Source organism: Phyllopteryx taeniolatus, chromosome 10 (assembly GCF_024500385.1).
Source record: "Phyllopteryx taeniolatus isolate TA_2022b chromosome 10, UOR_Ptae_1.2, whole genome shotgun sequence".
NCBI classification, from domain to species: Eukaryota; Metazoa; Chordata; class Actinopteri; order Syngnathiformes; family Syngnathidae; genus Phyllopteryx; species Phyllopteryx taeniolatus.
In genome coordinates this window covers 6875583-6902382 of record NC_084511.1, presented here as the reverse complement: position 1 = coordinate 6902382, position 26800 = coordinate 6875583, and the positions used below count along the sequence as shown (strand labels likewise).

Here is a 26800-nt window from a genome sequence, read left to right as displayed (position 1 = left end):
ATCCTTCCTTCAATAATGTGAAGTTTACCTGAACCATTTGCTGAGAAGCAGCCCCACACCATCATGTTCCCACCAAACACCATACCAACCAACCTGTTGGTATGGTGTTTTTAATGTGCTGTGCAGTGCCATTTTTCCTCCAAACGTGGTGTGCATTATGGCAATCTCTTTCGTTCATCCGACCAGACTACACTCTCCCAGTATTTAACTGGCTTGTCCACAAATAAGCTCTGACATGCTTTTTTTTCAACAATGGAGTCTTGCTTGGTGACCGTGCATACAGGCCATGGCGGTGGAGTACATTACTCACTGTTGATATGGTCTTTTTAGGGTGATGTGCAGCGCCATTTTTCCTCCAACCGTAATGTGCATTATGGCATCCAAATAGTTCAATTTTGCTCTCATCCGATCAGACTATATTCTCCCAGTATTTAACTGCCTTGTCCAAATGTTGTTCAGCAAACTTTAAACGAGGTTTGACATGCTTTTTTTTTCAGCAATGGGGTCTTGCGTGGTGAGCGTGCATACGGGCCATGGCGGTGGAGTACATTACTCACTGTTTCCCTTGTGACAACAGTACCTGCTAATTCCACGTCTTTTTGAAGCTCTCCACAGGTGGTCCTTGGCTCTTGGACAACACTTCTGATCATTCTTTGCACTCCTCTGTCAGAAATCCTACGAGGAGCACCTGATCGAGGCAAATTCATGGTGGTATGATTGGCTTTCCACTTACGTATTATGGCCCCAACCGTGCTCATTGGAAAGCTCAGAAGCTTAGATATGTGCCGATAACCAATGCCATCATTATGTTTTGCAACAACTAGTTTGCGATTGTCTTGAGACAGCTCTCTGCTCTTACCCATCATGACACGTGTCTTTACTCACACCTTGGCAATGAGACATTTTTGTAGGCCATCAATTAGGACTGAACCAGCTGATATTCATTTCATTCGCAAGGGGCTGGATTGTTGTTTGATTATTGATGGCTTTTAGGTGTTGTCTTGGCTTTCCATGCCTTTTTGTACCTCCCTTTCTTCATGTGCTCAAGCCTTTTTTTCTTCTTTTTTTTACTTTCTTCCCTGTGTCATTTCACATTTTCACACACTACTTTATTTCTGAGTTTAATTGTTCGACTTTCTTTGAATGTATGAATATGGATTGTATGGATGTTGTTCCCAACATCTGGTGAGATTTTCAGGTCAATAGCACATTTTGAAGTATATTTAGTGAGAAAAATGGTGACGTTAAATACTTCTTTCAGCTGCTATCTATCTATCTATCTATCTATCTATCTATCTATCTATCTATCTATCTATCTATCTATCTATCTATCTATCTATCTATCTATCTATCTATCTATCTATCTATCTATCTATCTATCTATCTATCTATCTATCTATCTATCTATCTATCTATCTATCTATCTATCTATCTATCTATCTATCTATCTATCTATCTATCTATCTATCTATACAGTGGGTACGGAAAGTATACAGACCCCATTAAAATTTTCACTCTTTGCTATATTGCAGCCATTTGCTAAAAATCATTTACCGTATTTTCTCGACCATAGGACGCACCGTATTAAAAGATGCAGTCTCAGTTACGGGGTCTATTTCTGTATTTAACACATACATAAGGCGCACCGTATTATTGGGTGCAGACATGGTAAAACATATGCTTGCTTAAAACATACAGTAGCATGCATCCACGCTAAAACAATGTTTTTAAAAAGGCAGCGGGAGCAAAATTGAGTTCGGTTGTACTTTATTGAAGTATCTAACAATGTACTCACGTTATTTTTTGATCAATCCTCATCAACAACTCCATCAAAGTCCTTATCTTCTTTATCCAAAATGAACAGCTGGGCAAGTTCTCAATCAAACACGGCAGGTTCGAGATAGTCTCGTTGCCGTGCGAAAGCTCGAACAACAGTGCAAGCAGACACGTTAGCCAAAGCATCCACAATCCATTCACAAATTGTTGCGTAAGTCGCCCGGCGCTGCCACCTAGTCTTAATAAAGCTGTGTTCGCCATCTGTCATCCATGGCTCCCACGCCGCTCACTTCACTGAACGCCCTGTTTATACGGATGTCCAGCGGTTCGTCAAGCCTCCCGGAATGATGGCAAGCCCCGAGTTATTGCACTCAGTCAATTGGTGACTGTAGAGACGCTTCTCCCGGCTGTTCTTTGCTCATTAATCCATTCCTGGAGTTGGTCTTCCAACTCGGGCCACCTCGCCTTGTTTCCGCGTTTTGTTTTTCTTTTTTTTCCGCGGAAACTCAGCTTCGTCTTCTTGACTTGGCGAAGCTTGTTTTCCTGCTTCCTCCACTTGCGAACCATGGATTCGTTGATCTTGAATTCTCTCGCGGCTGCTCGATTCCCATGTTCCTTCGCGTAACTGACAGCTTGCAGTTTAAACTGTGCTTTGTAAGCGTGTCTCTTCGTAGGTGACATTTTCGGGGGTCCTTAGCCTAACCGATGTTGTTTTGCACAATGCACACCCCGGAAATTCTCCCAGTCAGTCAAGTGGTAAAAAAACAAAAAAAAACACCCCGCCGCTATATACCTACTGGGGGGTGTGGCTTTAGCATCCTACTTCACGCACCCTTCTCCTGTCCTCAGCCATGTCCGCTTTTCCTCTGTGTAAGGAGTGTGTCGGCAGGAAATGCTAAAAAAAAAAAAAAAAAAAGTCAAGCAGAGTGCTCATCACACAACATTTATAGATGTTCGAACTCGGTGCACACATAAGGTGCATCACATTATAAGGCGCCCCGTCCATTTTGGAGAAAATTTAAGACTTTTAAGTGCGCCTTATGATCGTGAAAAAACGGTACGTAAAATTTTACCCTCATTTATGTACACACAGCACCCGATATTGACAGAAAATAACGGAATTGTTGAAATTTTTGCAGATTTATTTTTAAAAAACAACTGAAATATCACAGAGCCATAAGTATTCAGACTGCTTGCTGTGACACTCATATATTTAACTCGGGCGCTGTCCATTTCTTCTGATCATGCTTGAGAGGGTTCTATACCTTCATTGTAGTCCAGCTGTGTTTGATTATACTGATTGGACTTGATTAGGAAAGCCACACACCTGTCTATATAAGACCTTAAAGTTCACAGTGCATGTCAGAGCAAATGAGAATCATGAGGTCAAAGGAACTGCCTGAAGAGCTCAGAGACAGAATTGTGGCAAGTCACAGATCTGGCCAAGCTCACAAAATGATATCTGCTGCACTTAAGGTTCCTAAGAGCACAGTGGCCTCCATGATCCTTAAATGGAAGCCGTTTGGGACGACCAGATCCCTTCCTAGAGCTGGTCTGGCCAAACTGAGCAATCGGGGGAGAAGAGCCTTGGTGAGAGAGGTAAAGACGAACCCCAAGATCACTGTGACTGAGCTTCAGAGATGCAGTCGGGAAATAGGAGAAAGTTCGAGAAAGTCAACCATCGCTGCCTCTCTCTCCTCAGTGCAAGACACATAGAAGCCCGCATGGGGTTTGCTAAAAAAAACACCTGAAGGACTCCAAGATGGTGAGAAATAAGGTTCTCTGGTCTGATGAGACCAAAATAGAACTTTTTGGCCGTAATTCTAAGCTATATGTGTGGAGAAAACCAGGCACTGCTCATCACCTGTCCAATACAGTTTCAACAGTGAAGCATGGTGGTGGCAGCATCATGCTGTGGGGTGCTTTTCAGCTGCAGGGACAGGACGACTGGTTGCAATCGAAGGAAAGATGAATGTGGCCAAGTACAGGGATATTCTGGACGGAAACCTTCTCCAGATTGCACAGGACCTCAGACTGGGCCGAAGGTTCACGTTCCAACAAGACATAAGCACACAGCTAAAATAACGAAGGAGTGGCTTCAGAACAACTCCGTGACTGTTCTTGAATGGCCCAGCCAGAGCCCTGGCTTAAACCCAACTGAGCATCTCTGGAGAGTCCTGAAAATGGCTGGCCACCAACGTTCACCATCCAACCTGACAGGAATGGAGAGGATCTGCGAGGAGGAATGGCAGAGGATCCCCAAATCCAGGTGTGAAAATATTGTTGCATCATTCCCAAAAAGAGTCACGGCTGTATTAGCTCAATAGGGTGCTGCTACTAAATACTGAGCAAAGGGTCTGAATACTTTGTGATAGTTCAGTTTTTCTTTTTTAATCAATCTGCAAAAATTTCAACAATTTGTTTTTTTTTCTGTCAATATGTGGTGCTGTGGGTACATTAATGAGGAAAAAAATGAACTTAAATGATTTTAGCAAATGGCTGCAATATACTGTAATTCAACAGCAATATAACAGATTGAAAAATTTAAGGGGGTTTGAATATATATATATATATATTATATATATATATATATATATATATATTTATATTATATATATATATATATATATATATATATATATATATATATATATATATATATATATATATATACATATATATCCATCCATCCATTTTCTGAGCCGCTTCTCCTCACAAGGGTCGCGGGCGTGCTGGAGCCTATTATATATATATATATATATATATATATATATATATATATATATATATATATATATATATATATATATATATATATATATATATATATATATATATATATATATATATATATATATATATATATATATATATATATATGGCGGCACGGTGTACGTCTGGTTAGAGCATCTGCCTCACAGTTCTGAGGACCGGGGTTCAATCCCCGGCCCCGCCTGTGTGGAGTTTCCCCTGACCTCAGAACTGTGAGGCAGATGCTCCAATATTGCATTTTCACCTAACCCTAAATCTAATTCATATACCAAGTCCACTAAAAGTCTATAAAATTTTTATCATGAAAAGACGATATGCCCTTTTAGAGAAAGGGCATAATTCATCCACATTGTCATGGTTGAACGCAAGATAAACGTGTATATATATATATATATATATATATATATATATATATATATATATATATATATATATTAAAACGAAAGCAGACACAAGCGGGCACATTCAATAAATCCTAACTTTACTTTGCCTGTTTTTCACAATCCATCCATCCATCCATTTTCTGAGCCGCTTCTCCTCACTAGGGTCGCGGGCGTGCTGGAGCCTATCCCAGCTGTCATCGGGCAGGAGGCGGGGTACACCCTGAACTGGTTGCCAGCCAATCGCAGGGCACATACAAACAAACAACCATTCGCACTCACAGTTACACCTACGGGCCATTTTTAGAGTCTCCAATCAATGCATGTTTTTCGGATGTGGGAGGAAACCGGAGTGCCCGGAGAAAACCCATGCAGGCACGGGGAGAACATGCAAACTCCACACAGGCGGGACTGGGGATTGAACCCGGGTCCTCAGAACCGTGAGGCTGACGCTCTAACCTGTCGTCCACCGCGCCGCCGTTTTTCACAATCCTCTATTCAAAAGAGCAGCAACTAAAAGTTCAGATATATGCCTTCAACTCCGCCAGGGGGCCTCACTGACAGATATGCGCTCTCAAAATTCACAGAGGTACTCAGGGGGTTGTGTTAATGTTCTGTCACCACGCACTTCATTTGGGCTGTGTGAAAGTGCAGCTATTGTCAAGTAACACTGACAACAGAAGGAGCAGTGTTCAGCACAAGGAGTTTGGAGGCGAGAATGCGTGTGGCAGTTGCGAGTAAAAAAAACCCCAAGAAGATTCAACCCATTTTGTGTTGCTGTTACGCAGGCTTGGGGAGTAACGGAATACACTAAATGTAACACCGTTATGTATACAAAAAAATATGTAACTGTATTTTGTTGCAGTTACAGGAAAAAAACAGATTAAAGGTACATTTATTAAAAAAAAAAAAGATTATTTTGTAGGATTACATTTTTAATGGCGGCAGGGTGAACGACTGGTTAGCACATCTGCCTCACAGTTCTGGGGACCGGGGTTCAATCCCCGGCCCCGCCTGTGTGGAGTTTGCATGTGCTACCCGTGCCTGCGTGTGTTTTCTCCAGGCACTCCGGTTTCCTCCCACATTCCAAAAACATGCAGGGTAGGTTAATTGATGACTCTAAATTTCCTGTAGGTGTGAATGTGAGTGTGCATGGTTGTTTGTTTATATGTGCCCTCCGATTGGCTGGCAAACAGTTCAGGGTGTACCCCGCCTCCTGCCCGATGATAGCTGGGATAGGCTCCAGCGCTCCCGCGACCCTTGTGAGGATAAGCGCCTCAGATAATGGATGTGTATATATATATATATATATATATATATATATATATATATATATATGTATATATATATATATATATATATATATATATATATATATATATATATATATACATACACACACACACACAGTGGGTACGGTCATATTACGGTACCGCCATTTCTCGTGTATAATGCGCACCCATATATAATACGCACCCCCAAAGTTGACCTCAAAATTCTGGAAAACCCTTCTATCTATGTATAATGCATTTTTACAATGCATGCTTTTGCTTCTACCCATATGATCAAAACGAAGTATTATCTGTATTTTGTTAGTTTTTTTTCAAATAATTATTCTCTTTATTATTCTTATTATTCTATAAGTTATTTTCTCTTATTCTCTTATTTTTAAATTCACAGCGCTACTTTTATTTAGTAAATGAGAAAACACATTTGTTCTAATATGTTTGATTACCCAGGCAGAATTTGTAAGATGGGTACAGTTCTTTCAAGAAAACATGACGGGCCAGGAGAAACACATTTAATTTTATTTGAATGGGATTCAAATTAAACTGTCAAGTATTTCAGAAAAGCATTATCATTTAAAAAAAACATAACCATAAAGAAATTAATTATGGTTGTTATTCAGTCATCAGTCGTATTAAAAAAAAACAATTTCACAAATTCTGCCAGGGTATGTAAACATTATGACTACTGTACATATTTGCAGTAATACGTACCCCTGTCATATTGGATTGAAAGTGTAGGCTACACCTTTTTCATAGCCTCTAGATGGAGGTGGCATATTGGAATGAAAGTGTCCAGCTTTTTCATAACCTCGAGATGGCGGCATTCATTTATAAAATATGATTGTTTTTCCATTTTCGCCTATACCTGTATAATGCACACTATTGACAATTTTGTGGGGGATAAATGCGGATCATACACGAGAAATTACGGTAATTGTGAGATATGTAATTCTCTCTTTCAGCATGCATTGTTATTGGGCCACCCACTGTGGAAACAAAGTTCATGTGACATTTTATGTTTTTATTATTTATGACTTAGAAGGCTGTTGATTTTATGCCTTATTGCTACCGCCCCTTCAGGCTTACCTCACCGTGCTTCCATCAGTCATGTCATGTTTAGTCAACCATTGTAACATGTTTTTCAGGTTCAGCAAATTGCTGAAATGTTTAATATCCGTGTCACTTTGGAACAATTAGACAGACCGGTATAGGGTGGCGCCACTCTGAAGCATCCATGTGAATTGTCAGTGTGTCATAATGACTCATTGGCTTCTTTTTCCTTTTCAGCACATCGCTGCAGACATTTTTAGTCATCACAATGACTTTTTTAAAATGGAATAAAATAGACAGGAAGCATCCATCCATACATACATACATTTTCTGTAATCCTTATCCTCACTAGGGTCGTGGGCATCGTGGAGCCTGTCTCAGCTGACTCTGAGCGAGAGACGGGGTATACCCTGAACTGGTCGCCAGCCAATCGCAGGGCACACATAGACAGAAAAACATTCACACTGCCATTCACACCTTCGGGCAATTTAAAGTATTCAATTAACCTACCATGCATGTTTTGGGGATGTGGGAGGAACCCAGAGAAAACCCACACAATGACTTCAAATTTTGGTAAGCCATCCTGGCTGGGGAATGTTGTCCCATGGAGTTGTGCTAATTAATCACGAAATAAAACTATGTGATGCCTTCAGTTAGACAGTTTAGTCAATAATTAAAATAAGTGTAATCTTTAATTGCATACAATGTGTTATTGTTTGCATTTGTACAAAGTGTACAGGCTGTGCTGAAAATTGATGCTGACATCAGGTTTTCTGAATTATTGAGATCCATCATGTGCCAAAAAAACATAAAATACTTGGATTACTTTTGATGCAGCAAATCCTACCATTTAAATCATTTGCACTAACCTCCAAAAAACAAAAAAAAACATTTGTAATGTTTGTAATGTGTCAGTTAGCATTTTTTGGTCGCCCCCAAACAATGTGAGGTTTTGCAGAAGTATAGTCTTGATCTGTGGCATATGGCTTTCAAATGACCAGCTTAGACCTTGTCTGTCGCAAATCTAAATCTGCTATTAAAGTAAGACCACCCCCTTTTTAAGTCCCTTTAAACACTACAACTATAATAAGATTATGGGTTTAAATAGGCTTCAGTGAATTATAAATTCAATGTATTATAAAAGGGACTTGCTTCATCTCAATAATAGCATTCAATCAGTTTGTTTTCCCCTTTTATATCTAAATAATTTTCACTGTGTGAAATATTGTTAGTGAAGTTTGTGCAGCACTGTTTTATAATTTTTTTTATTCCAGTAGACTAATAATCTGATTAAAGTCTTGCCATGTGCATGTGAGAGTAACATTTTGAACTCTCCAAAAGGTTCATATTAGCTTTTCTAACTGATTAACTTTTGACTACCCTTCTCCTTACGTGTGGAAAGAGCCACTTCATTTGATCTGGTGCAAAACATAAAAAAATAAATAACTAAATATAAATAAACTCTGGAACCATGTGAATTTCTTTTTCTTTTCTTTTCTTTTTTTAACAGCATCTCAAACCTCTACCCATTGTGTCTCACAGCCAATGCCAAGCTTACACTAAGACTGGAATTCAGCTGTCTAGACACAATCTGCCCATGAATAAAGGGATTTAACGGAGAGGCTTTGAGTGTGATTGGAGAAAAGAGGTACCAACCTCAGTACACCAGTGTAACTACAGTATGTGTGTTTTACTCCTCATGCTCACTATTATGTGACAAACTCCTGATGTGTACAGTTAGCTTGCATTCATTATTCATATCTCAGTTTCACTTTGAGGCTTCCCAGATGCAATTAGAAGTAATGAATATGCTTCTTGATTACATTAATTTGTGCAAATTTCCGCTCCCACATCAAAATTTTCTGTGGAAACACTGTGACACTGACCAATGGCATATCATTTGCAACGCGACTAAATCCATTCAGCATAGAACAATTAGTTGTAATTAGTATTACAATATCATCAGTGACCAGGGGGAAAGAACGAGCTGACATGAAGGCAAAAACAGGACCCTTGTTCAGAGACTTGACGTCGACTAGAGCAAGAAGTAGTTAATTAGCTGACCACAAGTTAGAAAGATTAATTGTTGCAAGTCTACTATATATATATATATATATATATATATATATATATATATATAATCTTCTGCTTACGGATGATTAATGCAATGACTGATTTTGACTTTTTGATAGAGGTGCTCCTATCAGCCGTGACACACTTTTCACAACCTTTCACTTTCGACAACTGTAAGCATCAGTGGGCTGATTAAGAACAAAGTCCCATGCTTAAGGCGACATTGCTGCTGCTTGTAGAAAGATGGGAGGAATCATTTTTCATTTATTTTACATCATGACCTTACATATTGTCACTGTCAGGCACACTCTATTCTTTCACTCCACTATTCTGTCTAAATCTGTGTGATGGATATTAAACAAAGTAAAATGTTAACTGTGAATGTTACACGTACAGTATGTAATATAGTGAATCCATTCAACAAGCTCAGAACTGTTTCACCTGTGCCTGGTGAAATAATTTAATAAGACTAGTGTGGATATTTTTTTTGTTTTAGAAAAGATAGATAAATGCTGGCAAGCTAACACTAATTAGTTCACTTGTTTATTTAGTTTGCCTTTTTCTTAGTTCTTCTCTAGTTCTCAAGAAAAAAAATGCTGCAGCCTTTAGGTTTATCTACCGCCATTCTGTTACAATAACTCCCTAAATAACGTTGCTGTTTGTCAACAACACATTATTGCAATCTCCACCTTGAGTTATGTCATCGACATCATTGTCCATTTTTGCTTTGCTTGAAAAGTGGCAGATTTGAAGAGTTTTTTTTATCAAACAATGACAATATCCTCGTGTTGACAAAGATATTCTGTCTATATGTTTCATTCATCAGGGCATACTTTTTTGTTAGTTATCCTACAGTGTACGAGCTAACATCATCAAAGTCCCTTCTCTTTTCCACATCATTTGCACCAGTTTCTCTCCTTGCTATATCTTCTCGCTCATATAAATAAATAAACGCTTTTGTGCCTTCTGGCTCCCAGAACTTTTCGCAGCTGCCCCAGTGGGCCTGCAACAGAGCTAAATGAAGCAACAGTGAGTATTAACCTACATAGATTGGACCATTCCTTTTAAGATGGTTTTATTTTTTTTTCTCTTTTTTTTTATTTATTTTTTTTGACCAGCGGGGGTTTAGAGCTGAGTCAGAAGGGGATTTAGATGGACTCATCTGTATCCTTCTCAACCGATTGGGATTTGGTGGAAGTGCTCAGTTCTCGGAGGTGAGGTGGAGGGGAAGCCTTGTTTTATCTGGTTCAAATACCACACTAGTCGTCTCAGAGAGAGAGCAAGAGACAAGTTATTGATTTGGAAGAGTCCAGTCAGCTTGCTGAAATCTCTCTCCACCCTCCTTCAAACTACTAAAAAGTGTCATGGTCGAAGCCTCTTTTCTCAGTGTTTGTAATCAGTCTCTCACCAGTGTCTCTTGTGATGTTGAAAATAAAACACTCACTTCAGGACACAGATGACTTTTACGGACAAATTTATATTCGTTGAAGAGAATCTATTGATGCAATTCACTGTATTTAGGTTCTTTATCAAAGAGGGAAATGACATCATGTGGAAATTCCCATCCAAATTGAATATGGATTGGTTTGGATTTACTTTTTTCTGAAATCCACCTGTAAATGATGTACCTTTTCAGACTTGAAATTAGTGCAGGAGAGGATTGCTGGAAGTTTATTGCACTCGAACCACAAATTAACCATTACGGATTATTCTTTTTCAATGAAGCAATGTTCTATTTATCAGAACAATTTTATCAATATTCTGATGAGTTTGAGACAGCAATTGTCCAATACCAAAATACAAGAAGAGACTTGCTTTGTCATGAACAGAATTATAACGTCTCTGTCTGGTGAAACCCATGTATCTCACATTTGTTTGTTTTCAGGCGCAATTTAAAACAGTTTTCATAAAAACACACGCAAGCGATTGCAACTAATCAGGTTTAGCACCAAAAACACAAATGTGTTTTCTCAGTCATTACTCTACTGTATGTGGTACATACCTGTATATATAACCGTTGTATAACTCCATAATAATATCTCTTTGTGATGATTAGTTACGTTCCTTTCATCTTGTAACAATATGTGGCAGGGTAAAATGATATTTACACCACGCTTACAACGTCGTCAAAGAAATTATTTACATTTTGCATTGAAATCAGCACAATTCATATTTTAATGGCAAATTTGTCCATTCATTTTGACTTGCACATTTCAATCAGACTCGCAGCAGTCATCTGCTCAGGTTTTTAACGTTCATATTCCAAGGTTGTCGACTTGGTTTCTGAAAGCTTCAATGCAGCGTGTGTCTTTGCTCAACTAAATAAAAACTGTCTGTGTTGTCTAAAGAAGAAATACAGTATTTGTTTTGAAGGCCAGTTCTGGCAGCAAATAGAGATAGGGTTTTCATTGGTTGTTTAGCAAAAGTACATACTTTTAACAAGACATGCAGGAAAAAATGTAGACTTTACAGTGGAACCTCAGAATATGTTTGACCTGGTTTACAAACTAAATTTTTGAAGAAAAATTACCTCGCTTCATGCACTCTTTTCGGTTAACGAGCAATCTTGGTATGGCCGTGGAAAGCTCAGTTTTTCTTTTTCTCATGCCGTGCAAACTATAGCTCCGTGCATCACACATTGCAAGTATCTTTGTTTTCTTGGTTGAAAGTAGCCCTGAGTATTTCTCCCAAAAAAGTGAAAACTGCTAGCCATAATGTAAATAGGAAGCTTAAATGCATTACTGTTGAAAAAAGAGGTGGTGGTGTTTGTGATCTCATTGGAAGAGTTTGGTTTTGCAAAATCTACAATCTATACTAGTGTATAGTATATACATTATATATATAGTGGAACCTCGATATAACGGAATAATAGGGGTGGGGGGGTTTTGCCGATTGTCCGTTACATTGAAGCACTTTTTATTTTTGAAGCCATATGCACCTATATTACTGTACAGTAATTATTAAAATTATTATTGTTATTCCCTCCATCCATTTTCTGTACCGCTTATCCTCACTTGGGTCGCGGGAGTGCTGGAGCTTATCCCAGCTATCATCGGGCAGAAGACGGGGTACACCCTGAACTGTTTGCCAGCCAATCGCAGGGCACATACAAACAAACAACCATTCACACTCACATTCACACCTACGGGAAATTTACAGTCATCAATTAACCTACCACGCATGTTTTTGGGATGTGGGAGGAAACCGGTGTGCCCGGAGAAAACCCACGCAGGCACGGGGAGAACATGCAAACTCCACACAGGTGGGGCCGGGGATTGAACCCTGGTGCTCAGAACTGTGAGGCAGACGCTCGAACCAGTCCTCTACTGTTCTGCCGCAAAAAATGTCAACAATTCAGTTTTTTTTTTTTTGGGTTGTGTGCACATTAATGAAGAAAAAAAATGAACTTACAAACTCAATTCCAATGAATTTGGGACGTGTTAAACATAAATAAAAACAGAATACAACGATTTGCAAATCATGGTCAACCTATATTTAATTGAAAGAAGATATTTAATGTTAAAACTGATAAACTTGATTGTTTTTAGCAAATAATCATTCGTCATCAATCATCACTTAGTATTTTATGGCTGCAACATGTTCCAAAAAAACCTGGGACAGGTGGCAAAAAAGACTGAGAAAGTTGAGGAATGCTCATCAAACACCTGTTTGGAACATCCCACAGGTGAACAGGCTAATTGGGAACAGGTGGGTGGCATGACTTGGTATAAAAGGAGCTTCCCTTAATTGGTAAGTCATTCACAAGCAAAGATGGGGCGAGCTTCAACTCTTTGTGAACAAGTGTGTGAGAAAATAGTCAAACAGTTTAAGGACAATGTTCCTCAACGTACAATTGCAAGGAATTTAGGGATTTCATTATCTACGGTCCATATCATCATCAAAAGCTTCAGAGAATCTGGAGAAATCACCGCATGTAAGGGGCAAGGTCGAAAACCAACATTGAATGCCCGTGACCTTCGATCCTTCAGGCAGCACTGCATCAAAAACTGAAATCAATGTGTAAAGGATATCACCACATGGGCTCATTAACACTTAAGAAGCCAATGTCAGTAAACACAGTTCGGCGCTACATCCGTAAGTGCAACTTGAAACTCTACTATGCAAAGCAAAAGCCATTTATCAACAACACCCAGAAACGTCGCCGGCTTCTCTGGGCCCGAGCTCATCTCAGATGGAGTGATGAAAAGTGGTCTGCGAACATCTGTGGTCCGACTAGTCCACATTTCAAATTGTTTTTGGAAATTGTGGACCTCATGTCCTCCGGGCCAAAGAGGAAAAAAAACATCTGGACTGTTATGGATGCAAAGTTCAAAAGCCAGCATCTGTGATGGTATGGGGCTGTGTTAGTGCCAATGCCATGGGTAACTTACACATCAGTGAAGGCACCATTCATGCTGAAAGGTACATACAGGTTTGAGAGAAACATATGCTGCCATCCAAGCAATGTCTTTTTCATGGACGCCCGTGCTTATTTCAGCAAGACAAACAATGCCAACCCACATTCTGCACGTGTTACTACAGCGTGGCTTCGTAGTAAAAGAGTGCGTGTACTAGACTGGCCTGCCAGCAGTCCAGACCTGTCTCCCATTGAAAATGTGTGGCACATTATGAAGCGTAAAATACGACAACGGAGACCCCTGACTGTTGAACAGCTGAAGCTGTACATCAAACAAGAAAGGGAAAGAATTGCACCTACAAAGCTTCAACAATTAGTGTCCTCAGTTCCCAAACATTTATTGAATGTTTTGAAAAGAAAAGGTGATGTAACACAGTGGTAAACATGACCCTGTCCCATGTTTTCTGGAACGTGTTGCAGCCATAAAATTCTAAGTTAATGATTATTTGCGAAAAACAATAAAGTTTATCATTTTGAACATTACATATCTTGTCTTTGTAGTGTATTCAATTAAATATAGGTCGAACATGATTTGCAAATCATTGTATTCTGTTTTTATTTATGTTTAACACAACGTCCCAACTTCATTGGAATTGGGGTTGTATAAGGCACAATATTTAATGTGGCCTGCCGAGCATTGACATTATCAAGAGTCAAAAATATTTTTTAATGTAGCCAATTTTCATAAAATGGGTGAGTTAAAATATTTGTTTTCATTTACTTTGAATTCATCTCTCATTGAATAATTGGTTGGTTGAATATAAATAAAATTGAATACACATACATTTGACGTCTTGTCTATTTCAATCAATAAATGGTTAATTATTTATAATTCTAAATAATTGGGAATGAGTATTTTTTGTAAAAAAAACTATTACATTTTTATTTATTTATATATATATATAGTGCATTTGTATATTTGTATAGTGTATTTGTGTTGTGCTTTTTTTCATCCAAAGATACTGTACTTAATATAGGCGCACACAAACAAAGAGACAAGTAAGAAATACAACTTGGTCCTCAACGGAAGCAGCGGGAGTGGCAAAGTCAGGAACCCTCCATGTCCCTGCCTCTGTGGAAGTAAGACCGGCTAGGTGATAACGGCCATCTAGCCCTGGTCCCAGCCAGCGATTGTTAACCGCACCTTCGGCCACAATACGAGAGCTTGCTGGTGATAGTGTTAGCGAGTCTTACGTAAATCCTCCTAAATCCTCTTAAATCCTCTTCCCTTTCTTGAATTTTAACATGTCATCTTTCTCTCATGAAACCACAGAGCCTTGTTTACTTCCACCATGAATATCACTTGCTCAAAATGAACGCCACATCCCTCAGTACAACATTGTTCTCACAACAAACAGCACTCCTGTGACGACCCCTGGTCGGATAAGACAACATGCGATAAGGCTAAGTTGCACAGTTATTTGCTGATGAACCCACCATTTTATCTCTTCGGAAGAGAGTCACTTCCGAGCACTGAGAGTCTGCAGGGATCCTTCCCGACTGACACATCACTGCTCCGATATATTTTATGACATCATCTCTCATCATCTTCCGCCACCCGTTCCAACCTACTTGGACTCATTTCTTCACTTCCTGACCACACTCACCATTGCTCTGGACTGTTGAGTATTTAAGTCCTCCACCCTCGCTATCTCTTCACCCTGTAGCCTCACTTTTCCCCCACCACCCATCTCATTCATGCACATATATTCTGTCTTACTTCGCCTAGTCTTCATTCCTCTGCTTTCCAGTGCATGCCTCCACCTTTCTAACTGTTCCTCCACCTGATCCCTGCTTTCACTAAAGATCACAACGTCATCTGCAAACATCATGGTCCACAGGGATTCCAGTCTAATCTCATCTGTCAGCCTATCCATCACCACTGCAAACAGGAAGGGGATCAAGGCTGATCCCTGATGCAGGCCCACCTCCACCTTAAACTCCTCTGTCACACCTACAGCACACTGATCTGCTGCCCTCATGCATGTCCTGTACTATTCTAACATAGTTCTCTGTCACTCCAGACTTTCGCATGCAGTACCACAGTTCCTCACTGGGTACGCTGTCATAGGCTTTCTCTAGATCTACAAAGACACAATGACCTTCTCTGTACTTCTCCATCAACATGCTCAGCACAAATAATGCATCTGTGGTACTGTTGCTTGCAAGTACTCACTTCTGTCCTGAGTCTAGCCTCCACTACTCTTTCCCATAGCTTCATTGTGTGGCTCATCAACTTTATTCCTCTATAGTTCCCACAGCTCTGCACATCACCTTTGTTCTTAAAAATGGGCACCAGCATACTTTTCTCCATTCCTCAGGCATCTTCTCACCCGCTAGAATTCTGTTGAACAAGCTGGTCAAAAATTCCACAGCAACCTCTCCTAGATGCTTCCATACCTCCACAGGTATGTCATCAGGACCAACTGCTTTTCCATTTTTCATCCTCTTTAGTGCGTTTCTAACTTCCCCCTTACTAATCATTGCTACTTCCTGGTCCACCACACTTGCCGCTTCTACTCTTCTTACAGTCAGTAACCTCCTTCAGATTACATCGTCTGCACAAGATGTAACCTACCTGCGTGCTTTTACATCCGCTCTGCCTCTTCTGGAAGCAGCCATTTCCATCCTTTTGGCAAAGTCTACCACCATCTGCCCCTCCAAGTTCCTTTCCTGGATCATCATATGCCTCTTTTTTGGCCTTTGCCACCTCTACCTTCGCATCTCCATGTATTGCTTTCTCCTCTCCTCAGTCCTCTCAGTGTCCCACTTCTTCTTAGCTAACCTCTTTCCTTCTATGATTGCCTGTACTTTAAGGTTCCACCACCAAATCTCCTTATCTATTTTCCTACCACAAGATACACCAAGTACTCTCCTGCCTTTTTCTCTGATCACCTTGGCTTTAGTGGTCCAGTCTTCTGGAAGCTTTCTGGATGAAAGCTCATATTTGTTTGGCAAAGTTTTAAGGCGGATGCCCTTCCTGACACAACCCTCTGCATTTATCCGGGCTTGGGACTGTCCTACAGTTTGCACTGGCTTGTGCCCCCCATAGGGATGCATTAGAGCTAATTTGCGAGAATTAAAGGTGCCATATTTTACCAAACCAACTTTTTCTCAGATTTTTTATGTAAAATTGACTCTATGCTGCCTCAGTAAACATGTGAAATATGAATTAAAATAATCCATGCATTCCTGAGTTCCAGATGTTTTTTTCTGTCAAGAGGCCTGAAATCATCCATCCATCCATTTTCTACCCCTTATCAGAGGTCGGGTTGCATGGGCAGTAGTTTTAGCAGGGACGCCCAGACTTCCCTCTCCCCAGCCACTTCATCCCGCTCTTCCAGGGGGATCCAAAGCGTTCCCAGGCCAGCCGAAAGACGTAGTCTCTCCAGCGTGTCCTGGATCGTCCCCGGGGTCTCCTCCCGGTGGGACGTGCCCAGAACACCTAACCAGGGAGGCATCCGGGAGGCATCCGAATCAGATACCCCAGCCACCTCATCTGGCTCCTCTCAATGCGGAGGAGCAGCTGCTCTACTCTGAGATCCTCTCGGATGACCGAGCTTCTCACCCTATCTCAAAGGGAGAGCCCGGACACCCTGCGGAGGAAACTCATTTCGGTCACTTGTATCCGGGATCTTGTTCTTTCGGTCACGACCCACAGCTCGTGACCATAGGTGAGTGTAGATACATAGATCGACCGGTAAATTGAGAGCTTCGCCTTTCGGCTTAGCTCCTTCTTTACCACAATGGACCGATACAAAGTCTGCATCACTGAAGACGCTGCACCGATCCGCCTGTCGATCTCCCATTACATTCTTCCCTCACTCGTGAACAAGACCCCAAGATACTTGAACTCCTCCACTTGGGGAAGGATCTCATTCCCGACCTGGAGAGGGCATGCCACCCTTTTCCGACTGAGGACCATGGTCTCAGATTTGGAGGTGCTGATTCTCATTCCAGCCGCTTCACACTCGGCTGCTAACCGCTCCAGTGAGAGTTGGAGATCACGGCTTGATGAAGCCAACAGAACCACATCATCTGCAAAAAGCAGAGATGCAATACTGAGCCCACCAAACCGAACCCCCTCTACGCCTCGGGTGCGCCTTGAAATTCTGTCCATGAAAGTTATGAACAGAATCGGTAACAAAGAGCAGCCATGGCAGGGCCCAACCCTCACCGGAAAACTGCCGGATATGCGGACCAAACTCTGACTCCGGTCATACAAGGACCGAACAGCCCGTATCAGGGGATTCGGTACCCCATAGTCCTGAAGCACCCTCCACAGGACTCCCCGAGGGACACGGTTGAACACCTTCTCCAAGTCCACAAAACACATGTAGACTGGTTGGGAGAACTCTCATGCACCCTCGAGGACCCTGCCGAGGGTGTAGAGCTGGTACACTGTTCCACAGCCAGGACGAAAACCACACTGCTCCTCCTGGATCTGATATTCGACTTCCCGACGGACCCTCCTCTCCAGAACCCCTGAATGGAGCTTACCAGGGAGGTTGAGGAGTGTGATCCCCCTGTAGTTGGAACACACCCCCCGGTCCCCCTTCTTAAAAAGGGGGCCCACCACCCCAATCTGCCAATCCAGAGGCACTGTCCCCAATGTCCACGCGATGTTGCAGAGGCGTTTCAACCCGGACAGCCCCACAACATCCAGAGCCTTTACGAACTCCGGGTGAATCTCATCCACCCCCTGGGGCTTTGCCACCGAGGAGCTTTTTAACCACCTCGGTGACCTCAACCCCACAGATAGGAGAGCCTGCCTCAGAGAACCCAGACTCTGGTTCCTCATGGGAAGGCGTGTCAGTGGAATTGAGGAGGTCTTCGAAGTATTCTCCCCACCGACTCACAACTTCCCTAGTCAAGGTCAGCAGTCAAGGTCCTCCCATACCCGAGTTTTTGCTTCAGTGACCACCAAAGCTGCATTCCGCTTGGCCAGCCGGTACCCAACAGCTGCCTCAGGAGTCCCACAGGCCAAAAAGGCCCGATAGGACTCTTTCTTCAGCTTGATGTCCGTTTATGTCCACCAACAGGTCCGGGGATTGCCGCCACGACAGGCACCGACCACATTACGGCCACAGCTCCGCCTCAGTAATGGAGGCGCGATATCCCCCGCCTCCCCCGGAACATGAGCAAAAGTTCTGTCGGAGGTGGGAGTTGAAACTCCTTCTGACAGCGGATTCTGCCAGACGTTCCCAGCAGACTCTCACAATACTTTTGGGCCTGCCACATCGGAACGGGATCTTCCCCCACCATCGGAGCCAACTTAGCACCAGGTGGTGATCAGTTGACAGCTCCGCCCCTCTCTTCACCCGAGTGTCCAAGACATGCAACCACAAGTCCGATAACATGCCCACAAAGTCGATCATCGAACTGCGACTTAGGGTGTCCTGGTGCCACCCGAAGGTGGAGGGAGGCTACCCTCTCGCCACCGGGGTGAACCCCAACATACAGGCGCCGAGCCGGCGGGCAATAAGTATACCCACACCTGCTCGGCGCCTCTCACCGTTGGCAACTCCAGAGTGGAAGAGAGTCCAACCCCTCTCGAGAGGAATGGTAGCAGAGCCCAAGCTGTGTGTGGAGGCGAGTCCGACTATATCTAGTCGGAACTTCTCGACCTCACACAGCAGCACGGGCTCCTTCCCTGCCAGAAAGGTGACATTCCACATCCCTAGAGCCAGCTTCTGTAGCCGGGAATCGGATCGCCAAGGTCCCTGTCTTCGCCCACTGCCCACCTCGCACTGCCCCAGACCCCTGTGGCCCCTCCCACAGGTGGTGAGCCCATGGGAAGGGGCCCCATGTTACCCTTTCGGGCTGTACGTCCCTAGAGCCAGCTTCTGTAGCCGGGAATCGGATCGCCAAGGTCCCTGTCTTCGCCCACTACCCACCTCACACTGCACCAGACCCCTGTGGCCCCTCCCACAGGTGGTGAGCCCATGAGAAGGGCTGTGCCCGGCCGGGTCCCATGGGTGCAGGCCCGGCCACCAGGCGCTTGCCTTCGAGCCCCACCTCCAGGCCTGGCACCAGAGAGGGGCCCCAGTGACCCGCGTCCGGGCAAGGGAAAACTGAGTCCATAGTTTGTCGTCATCATAGGGGGTCTATGAGCCGTGCTTTTTCTGGTCCCTCACCTAGGATCCTGTTTGTCATGGGTGACCCTGCCAGGGGCATAAAGCCCCAGACAACTTATCTCCTAGGATCATTGGGACACACAAACCCCTCCACCACGATAAGGTGACGGCTTCCAGGAGGGGGGCCTGAAATCAGGTCATCCAAATTTCTTGAGCTAACGAAGATCTCTGCCTTCCCTTAGCACTCCTAACCCAATGCTGTCAACATAACAAACACGTGTGCTCTCACAAGTGGGTCTTGTACACGAAGGCAACCAATCAGAGGAACGGGGGTTGTCTTAGCCAAATATGGATAAAGCGGATACAAAATTGGGTCAAACAGAAGCAGCTTTCAGAGGGGCCTTTTCTGGACACTCGTATGAAAAAAACCAAGGTATTTTTTTCAATGAAATTGACACTTTTATATGAAGTCCATGTTATGTAGTCTCTATGGAGGTAGAAATAGCCAAAATATGGGACCTTTAATGGGTGCAGACATGTTTGAAGGCGTACGTGATGAATTACATTATTGTCCAGACAAAAATATGTATGGGCTCGTGATTGGCTTCAACAAAAATGACGGTAACTGCCATAAAATGTGTACGGCACTCGTCGGTTTCAGGAATAAAACCGTTATTTTCAATGAGTTTTGCAGGGTTAGGAAATGCAACATTGAACAATGGCATGATGGGCAGTCTGCTAGTAGGCATGCCTGTAGTTTTGTTTATTTGGTACTTGTCGGCATTTGCGTTTAACTCTTCAAATATTGCTACTACATGGAAGTACCATATGACTAATCATCATTAAATGGGTTGCACGGCAGTACATAAGTCACCCTCACTAACTTATTAATAAATGATTTGATGCTTTTAGGAAATTATTTGCAGTAACTAGGAAAATTGGTTTTTTTATGTAGTAATGTATCTTTTAAGGCTTTCACCACATCAAGCTTGGCTCATGTGTCCAGTTTGACATTGCTCCTGGTATAATTTCAAAGAATTTAACATTAAAACAGAAGATTTGGCTTAACACTACTAAGATACTGCTTCAAATTCACTCTGCAGTGCTGTGGTTTGAGTGGGCTTTTCAAAGACCTGTACAATTAAAGTACTCATTCTGAAGTTGTTAACATGTTCAGTAAGTCTTATGTCTGGTTTGGGAAGGGATCAATAGCTGCCAAGTTTGATCGCATCCCTGGACAATAAATTTTGAACTAGGAAGGAGGGGGAGCCACTTCAAACAAGAATGAAGGCTCAAAGGCATCGGCCAGCATTTGACTTTGTTCCATTTCAGCAGCTCTGATTCTGAAACTGGAATATTGCTCTGGCTCCATATTAAACCTGTGAAATGTTTGGGTTAGAGAGAGGTGAACAGTTTTGTTCCTTGATCCCGTCAAGCTGATGTGATCTCACTAACACCAAGCATTAATCATTGAAAGCAACATTCCTGAAATCTAAATAGTTGAAGCTATTTGTCGGTTGCCAACGGTGTGCATGGCACAAGGTGCTGAGGGCTGTGTAGTAAATATTTATATCCTCATTTAATTTGATCCAGTTGGAATCATGCTGCTAGTAAACACTCTCTTAAAGCCAGGGCTCCTGAAATAATAACTTACCTGACCTATTAAACTTTTACGAAATCTCTTCACAGGAACAGCATCTCACACTACCCAACACTTCTCAAAAATCCTGCTGTTCTCTGTGCCCCATGTTTTATTTAAGGGCATTTGTTATTGATATTCTTTATAAAAGTGTCATTTTCCCCCCTCTTTTCCACTCACTTCTTATAAGCATATACCATACACATATACAGAATATGTTTCCTTTTTCCACTTTTTTTGTGGCTGCTATTACATGGTAAATAAAAACTCTGCTTCTTGGCAGAGGGAACTTTGAGCGGAACATTATGTTTGGCTATAAATTCTGTCAACGGGTCAGAGTTCAGCTGGTTTCTTCTATCATTAAAGCCATTATGCTCCGGCTTTGGAAGTGTTGTGTTTCAGTGTAACCAATAGCAGGGTTTATTGTTAACAATTGCATTAGCGAGGCTGAGACGAGGTTAGAGGAAGTGCATTGGCCCTCTCTCTCTTCGCCCACATGCCCTCTCCATCCTCACATCCCTTTAAGGCCCTTTCAGATAAAGACAGATTAAAATGGAGGGTCCCATCCCGCTCTCATTTTTCACATGCAGTCCGTCTTCAAGGGTAAGGATACCCTCTGCTCAGAAAGACTTATTGACCAAAATAACATTGCGTCAATATGTCTCCTGAAGGCTCAGCGGACCCAAGCATCCCGGCGGTTGTATTTTCAACTCTAAGCCTGTGATGTTATTGACTTGATATGCAACAGAACTCACAAGCCAAACACAAATGGAAACGGCATCTTAATTTTCTCAATGAGGGCAACTGATGATTGAGCCAAGAAAAAGGCCAAACAATCCTAGACATGTCCATTTAAGTAATTTGATTAAAAAATGTGGCGTGGTTGCTAATGTACAAAGACGGTGCCGACCACCACACACAGCAAGCTTTTGTCGCACCTCCATCTGCTGGATCTGGTATTTTACTGCCTGACTCAATGGACTGAAACGGGAGCAGTTTCTTAAAAATACGTATTGCGTAAAACAAAACTTTTTTTCTTTTTACATTATGTTGACTATGTCTTTGTTTTTTAGTCTTTAATCTTCCTGTTGTTCTTATTCATTTGTTTTATTAGCGTTTGTGCTTGAACCACCACTACATGTACAGTATATAGTGGTGCCAAAACTACACTCAGTCCTTCAGTAGGAGTACAGATGTGTGAAATAGAATACTTTGGTAAAAGTAGTATTGATTTAACTCCTTAAAGTAAAAGTAAACAAGTACAGACTCTAAGGTACAAAAGTAGTACAAAAGTAAATATTATATTTTCCTCGATTATTTAGTAGCGTACATGCTGCTACCTTTCCTGCCCACGGCACAGATTCGATTCCCGGTCGATGCACCAATAACCAGCCACTGCTGGTCCCAAGCCTGGGTAAAAATGGGTGGAGTGTGTCACGTAGGGCATCCGGTATAAAAACTGTGCCAAACAAATCATGCGAGTGACTTGCTGTGGCAACCCCTGACGGGGATAAGCCAGAGGTCACTTCTTTTTAATCGATTATACGCGATATCCGTTTTGATAACTTGGCACAACGGAAAAAAAAAAAAAACATCTGCACACAACGGAGTACCCCGCTTTTATCAACTTGCAGCTCGTACCAAGAAGAAGAAGAATCCACTGGACACAGCTTTGTTACAAGCTGAAATCTAACAGGATAATCAGGACCAAAATGACAGGTTCTGTAAAAGCATACAAATAAAAAAAAGAACAATAAAACATTATAAATTAGCAATAACTTAAATAAATACCTGGTACCTGTATACAGATTTTTCAGATTGGAATTTTTTAATGCGAGAAGATGGTGGTGCAATGCATTGGCCACAAATTATTCTTTTAGCCGACAACATTAAAAAAAGAAAAAAATTGTCAGAAAAAAATACGCAAGTACAAATACCAGAGAACTCTACTTAAGTAAAATAAGAAAGTATTTGTCCATCGTTACTTCCTCCAACTGATGTACAGTAACTCAGTTTATACGAATTGCATAATCAATTTTTAAAATTCTGAACATGCACATGGATTTACAGCCGCAACAAAATGGAATGTTTTGTTTCTTGGCTCATTTCCCAACGCTCCACAAAGTTTCACAGACAAGAAAACAGTAATTAAAAAAAACGAGACAAAAACAAACAAACTCAAAACAATCATGACATCAACACCTGGACTTAATAGACCTTTTCTCTGTGACGATGCACCATGATGGCGATGTTTCTCATGTTTCTATTTGTATTCCTTTTTGGTAAAAAAAAATCACAATGAGATTACCCGTTAAGTGCAATTTTGATGAGATGAAATTTAATGTGATAGCTGTAGTATTGCTGCAGTCACATCAGTGATTGGATCACATACGGCTACAACTATGATGCCATCTGTCTGAATTTCATGCACGAACATATTTTAACTAAACTATGCCAGTCACAGCAATGTTTTACTGTGGATTCGTTAATTTCATAAGGTTTGGCATGCACAGGCTGTAAATTGCATAGCCAACAGGTCACATACAACCCCCATTCTGCATGCAAGCACAAACATGAATTCTCTCAAAGTTATTGTCAGTTAATTCAATTGGCTGCAATGCAATGAAGTATGCAGGTTCCAGCGTGTTATTTATCTGTGTTGAATTATGACCAAAGACCAAGGTCTAGAATTTGCAAGCATGTACAGCATGAGCCCCTAGAATCTCCCCTGCATGGGAAGCCGATCAATGTATGCACTGAGTGCTTGACAAATTGGTATTCACACGCAAATGGATCACTGACAAATGGACTAAGAGTGTGACAGGAGTTGCAGTGAAGTGATGCATGAAGAAAAAGAGGAGGAAGATACAGGTGATGCGAAGGGAGCAGATTTGGAATTTGTCCCTACAGGACACGTTTGGCCTAACACCAAATGACAGGTGGCTTTCAAAGGGCTCGAAACCGAACACATGAACCCGGTTGTTGTGTCCCCAACTCGTGAGACCCGGGCATTCATCACGTCCTCCGTGGTTACGAGGCGCCTGTGCGCCAATGCGCTTTGCAAGGCATCTGTGGCAAGCTCAAGGCGATGTAACGCTCGTGAGGTCAGTCAGCTGTCTGCCATTCCATGCATGCAGAAGCAGACCTGGTACGCGAGCGGTGCCAGGAGCTCTGGCAAAGCGTCAGACAGACTGTGTCCCTTTGTCCCTGTTTCCCCTAGACACCTGCATGATTGCCCTGATTTGTCTTGACTTCATTCAGCCAGGGGCCCCACTGGATTTCAAGAGTCAAACATCTGTCATGTATAGTCTCCCCCTGCAGGCAAAGGCCATGCACCAATTAGAGAAAAAACATTCGGGGAAGATTTTGAATATGCAACATGAAAATAGAAAGAATTATGAGAGTTTCAATGCAAGCTGAATGCCTGGGAGTTCATTCATTAATTGTGTTAAGTACTTATCTGTTTGTGTGTTTGGGGTATTGTGAAAGAAACACTTTCCAGATTTATAAAACGGTGGTGGCAAAAAATGGTGAGGCATGCTGGGCCAAGAATTAAACGATTACATTTGGTGTTGCTTTTCTATGAAAGATGCGGACCCAGCATTTGATATATTTAACAATTTGCCGGAGATGTTTGCTTTTGCCTTTCAAGCGTTTGCTAAGGCCAAACTGTTCACAAAAGTGTGAATAATTATCATGGATCTGCACCAAAATAGAATGGTTTCTACTATCCACAATTTTTATGTCAATCTGTTAATTCCTTTTTGCATAATACTGAAGATCAACCAACTCCTGAAAACATTACCTTTTTGTGCTTATGCTTAGCAGTTAACTAAAAGTATAAAATAAATTCACACTCGAAATGTTCCCCAATCTTCAATTCATACAGAAAATAAAAAAGTGGAGTAAAAGTAATAAGATTAGAGAGAGAAAGAGCAAGTTCACATTGTTGAGTAGGAAGTCTCCTGGAGCAAGTAACAGGCGAGAGGTGACAGCCCAATCTCAGTTCGGATCAAATCTGGGACCACTGCGAGCGTGCCCTTGATTCGGCAGTTGGCTTAACTCGGCAGGTCACCAAAGGGGAAGCAGATGTTGTCTCCAGGCATGTCCCGGTGCCTCCACAAGGGCTCCGGCTGGTGTCGCTGAGTTTACAGGTGCAGAGGGTGGTGGTGGAAGAGGGGGGTCCACTAAGCCCCCACTCAGCTGCCACAGGCCAGCGGTAGGGAGGCTGCAATGGGCAGATCTGCTCATTTTGATCCACTGAGGTATAATAATGGATGATCAACCCTGCTGTCGCATCTCTGAGTCACTGGTCCATAGCATAACACAGCCTTTAAGCCACACAAGGCCGTGTGGACAGAGGTGCCACTGGGTCACATGCTGGCTTATTGTACAAGCTGGGAAAGATGATCGAAAAAAGTAAGTTTGTTTTTGTTTCTTCAAAGTGAAGTTGACTTCTGAGAATTCATTTCATATCATGAGATTAGAAATTATTGTTCATGTTTAATTGTTTAATTGTTTTTGTATGCAATGTTTTGTTGCGTGTGGTTGTACTTTGAACAATAGTCCTAACTCTGCAAATCTGATCATGTTGTAGGTTTGATGACTATGTATAAGATCTTAGAACATTTTATTTCTTTATATCCAGAAGAATTGGTGTATCTGAATGAAACGTGACCTTCTTATGGCCATACACAGTAGCTTCCTTTTTTTACCTTTTGGGTTATAAGTAAACAGCTGATAATAAATTTAAAAAAAAAAATTATACATTTGTATATGTAAGCTAAAAAATTGCTGAAAACCATTTAAATGTGTACACCTAAAAAAAAGGCAGGGTCACCAATTCAACTGAACTTTAGGATACAGTCAATGTGCAAAACAAAAAGACCAAAAATAGTTCCCTAATGGGTACTTTTAAGGCGTTTACAGAGATAAATAAGGAAGGGCTGCAAGTAAACAACATCCCAGTACTTAAAGCTTAAAATCTGACCTACTTTGCTCATGCTTTTTTCGAATATGCTGCTTTTTGTTCTTGAAAAACATAAAATCCTATTCAGTAGTTGGGGAATTTACTACAGTAATCATGATTATTCCGCACACAGTTACATGCAGAAAACAGACAGAGTGGAGTATACAGAAAACACACACACACTTATTCAGAGAACATACACTTTGATGTATATGTAGCTGAGCAAATTTCCCACGTAAAGAAGCCAACATGGACAGCCTAAGCGTCTTTGAAAGCCTCCTTCTCTGTTGTGATTACAAAATGCATAACTATTCACAGCAGTGCACCATAATCTTAAAAAAATGAAAGTTAAAATTTC

General features: G+C 41.8%; 1 protein-coding gene across 1 annotated transcript in view; it reads left to right on the top strand.

The window, feature by feature from the left end:
* Positions 1-26800, top strand: part of pcdh11 (protocadherin 11) — a 220553-nt gene that overhangs the window by 140961 nt on the left and 52792 nt on the right. The window lies entirely within an intron of this gene.